The sequence below is a fragment of the Cervus canadensis genome, chromosome 9 (genome assembly GCF_019320065.1).
Source record: "Cervus canadensis isolate Bull #8, Minnesota chromosome 9, ASM1932006v1, whole genome shotgun sequence".
In the NCBI taxonomy this organism is placed as follows: domain Eukaryota; kingdom Metazoa; phylum Chordata; class Mammalia; order Artiodactyla; family Cervidae; genus Cervus; species Cervus canadensis.
In genome coordinates this window covers 57,817,366-57,820,920 of record NC_057394.1, presented here as the reverse complement: position 1 = coordinate 57,820,920, position 3,555 = coordinate 57,817,366, and the positions used below count along the sequence as shown (strand labels likewise).

The following is a 3,555-nucleotide window of genomic DNA, read 5'->3' as shown; positions in this document are numbered from 1 at the left end:
TCAGAATCCTTTATCTGAATATTCATCATCATTAATTACAACAATTCTAGAAGCAGAAAGTTAAACTAATAATAATACTAGTCTACAATATCCAAAGTATTCTGCTAGAAGCCATGGAAAATTCAATAAAAATAATTTATTCCGCCCATCTTAAGCTAATCATTGCAATGGAAAGTTAACACATGCAAATATGAACTCAAAGCCCTTTTCTCTGAGTTAGTATATGTGGACACTAAAATAATCAGGCCCTACAGAGGAAGAAAAATGGTAACTCAGAGAATGAAAATAATCAATGTTATTCATAATGGATATGGAAAGATTTGTGGAAATTTTAAAAGCTATGGATGGTTTGATAATAAAGAAAAGGAAAGGACCAATTTATATTCATGAGATAAAACAGTAGAAGAGACTTGCGGACACAGTAGGGGAAGGAGAGGGTGGGGTGAGTTGAGAATAGCATGGGAACATAGACATTAGCATATGTCAAAGAGACAGCAGACGGACTTTGCTGTCTGATACAGGGAGCTCAACCTAGGGCTCTGTGCCGACCTAGGAGGGTGGGATGGGGCGGAGACAGGAGGGGGTTCAGGAGGGAGGGGCCATATGTGTGCCTAAGGCTGATTCAGGCTGATGTGTGGCAGACGCCAACACAATATTGTAAAGCAATTATCCTCCAATTAAAAAAGAACAGTAAAAACAAACAAGCAAGAAAACTAGTGGGACAATTTGAGTAGATTTTAGGTTTTGTTAAAAACTGAAGAAAGAAGGATCATATTATAAAATCTTGAATCTTTTCAAAGTATTGAATACCATATTCTGTAGGCTAAAGGATTAAATCATGGAGACATTTTGGCCAGAAAGTAATGTGGTGACAGTGAAGTGCTGTGACCACGTGTCTGAAAGTGTTGTCTAAAATGAACTGGAGAGGGTGAGACAGGCACCAGGAGAATGGCAGCAGGGATCCCACTTAAAAAACTGCTATAATAGTTCAGGGATGCAATTACAATTGTGTTGTTGGCAATGGAAATATGAAGAGAGGAAAATGAATGAGAGAAAATTCTATGGAAGAATGAAATTGTGACAACTGTATACGGGAGATATATTGTCACCCTGTGTACTTAGCTTATATGCAGAGTACATCATGAGAAACGCTGGGCTGGATGAAGCACAAGCTGGAATCAAGATTGCCAGGAGAAATGTCAATAACCTCAGATATGCAGATGACACCACCCTTATGGCAGGAAGGAAAGAAAAACTAAAGAGCCTCTTGATGAATGTGAAAGAAGAGTGAAAAAGTTGGCTTAAAACTCAACATTCAGAAAATTAATACCATGGCATCTGCTCCCATTACTTCATGGCAAATAGATGGGGAAACAGTGTAAATGGTGCCTGACTTTATTTTTCTGAGCTCCAAAATCACTGCAGATGGTGACTGCAGCCATGAAATTAAAAGATGCTTGCTGCTTGGAAGAAAAGTTACGACTAACCTAGAGTGCATATTAAAAAGCAGAGACAAGTCAGACGGGCGCGGAGACGCTTCTGGAAGTAACATCGCGATGGCTGCCCAAGGAGAACCCCAAGTTCAGTTCAAACTTGTTTTGGTTGGTGATGGTGGTACTGGAAAAACTACATTCGTGAAGCGTCATCTGACTGGTGAATTGAGAAGAAGTATGTAGCTACCTTGGGTGTTGAGGTCCATCCTCTTGTGTTCCATACCAACAGAGGACCTATTAAGTTCAATGTATGGGATACAGCTGGTCAGGAGAAATTTGGTGGACTGAGAGATGGCTATTATATACAAGCTCAGTGTGCCATTATAATGTTTGACGTAACATCAAGAGTTACTTACAAGAATGTGCCTAACTGGCATAGAGATCTGGTACGAGTGTGAGAGAACATCCCAATTGTGTTGTGTGGCAACAAAGTGGATATTAAGGACAGAAAGGTTAAGGCAAAGTCAATTGTCTTCCACCGAAAGAAGAATCTTCAGTACTATGACATTTCTGCCAAAAGTAACTACAACTTTGAAAAGCCCTTCCTCTGGCTTGCTAGAAAATTGATTGGAGACCCTAACTTGGAGTTTGTCGCCATGCCTGCTCTTGCCCCGCCAGAGGTGGTCATGGACCCAGCCTTGGCAGCACAGTACGAGCACGATTTAGAGGTTGCTCAGACAACTGCTCTCCCGGATGAAGATGATGACCTGTGAGAAAGTGAAGCTGGGGCCCAGCGTCAGAAGTCTAGTTTTATAGGCAACTGTCCTGTGATGTCAGTGGTGCAGCGTGTTTGCCACTTTATTATATAGCTAAGCAGAACATGTGCTTAATCTTTGGATGCTGAAGGAGATGGATGGGCTTTGGAGTGAATGTGGCAGTTTAAAAAAAAAATACCTTCATTTTTTGGACCTGCATATTTAGGTGTTTTGGAACACAGTTGTTTCCTCCTTGAGTTTCAAATATAAGACTGCTATAGTCACATGACAATATTGAGAGGTGGAATCTTGTTTGTTACTGTTATTCCCATTCCTTTTCGTTTAGAATCAGAATAAAGTTGTATTTCAAATATCTAAAAAAAAAAAAAAAAAGCAGAGACATTACTTTGCCAAAAAGGTCTGTCTAGTCAAAGCTATTGTTTTTCCTGTAGTCATGTAAGAATATGAGAGTTAGACTATAAAGAAAGCTGAGTGCTGAAGAATTGATGCTTTTGAATTGTGGTGTTGGAGAAGATTCTTGAGATTCCCTTGGACAGCAAGGAGATTCAACCAGTCCATCCTAAAGGAGATCAGTCCTGGGTGTTCATTGGAAGAACTGATGCTGAAGCTGTAACTCCAATACTTTGGCCACCTGAAGAACTGACTCATTTGAAAAGACCCTGACGCTGGGAAAGATGGAAGGCAGGAGGAGAAGGGGATGACAGAGGATGAGACGGTTGGATGGGACCACTGACTCAATGGACATGAGTTTGAGTAATCTGCGGGAGTTGGTGATGGACAAGGAGGCCTGGCGTGCTGCAGTCCATGGGGTCACAAAGTGTCAGACATGACAAGCAATTGAACTGAACTGAACTAAACTGAGGAGATATAAAATATAACTCTGCATTTTTGTGTATGAGTAAATGAAAGAGTGATATTGAATTGATAGAAATAGGAAAACCAAGCTGTAAAGTGAGAAGATGGTAGAAAATTGATGAATGTAACATACTCTTCAGGTGGTGCTAGTGGTAAAGAATCTGCCTGCCAACATAGGAGACATGAGAGAACCAGTTTATAGATATACCTTTTGGGAATGTTTGGTAAAATATAAGGAAATTGGGGTTTTCCAGGTAGTGCTAGTGGTGAAGAATCTGCCTTCCAATACAGGAGATGTAAAGATGAAGATTTGATCCCTGGATGAAGAAGATAACCTGGAGGAAGGATAGGCAATCCTCTGCAGTATTCTTGCCTCAAGAATCCCATGGACAGGGGAGCCTGGCAGACTACAGTCAGCAGAGTCGCAAAGAACTGAGCACAACTCATGTATAGATGTGAGAGTTGGACTACAAAGAAAGCTGAGCGCCAAA

At 40.8% G+C, this 3,555-nt stretch overlaps 1 pseudogene across 1 annotated transcript; it reads left to right on the top strand.

Annotated features, from left to right (window-relative positions):
• The first annotated feature begins 1,521 nt into the window (after positions 1–1,521).
• On the top strand, positions 1,522–2,574 carry LOC122447336 (annotated as a pseudogene). The gene has a single exon (XR_006271182.1). The product of XR_006271182.1 is annotated as a GTP-binding nuclear protein Ran-like (transcript).
• Positions 2,575–3,555: the final 981 nt, after the last annotated feature.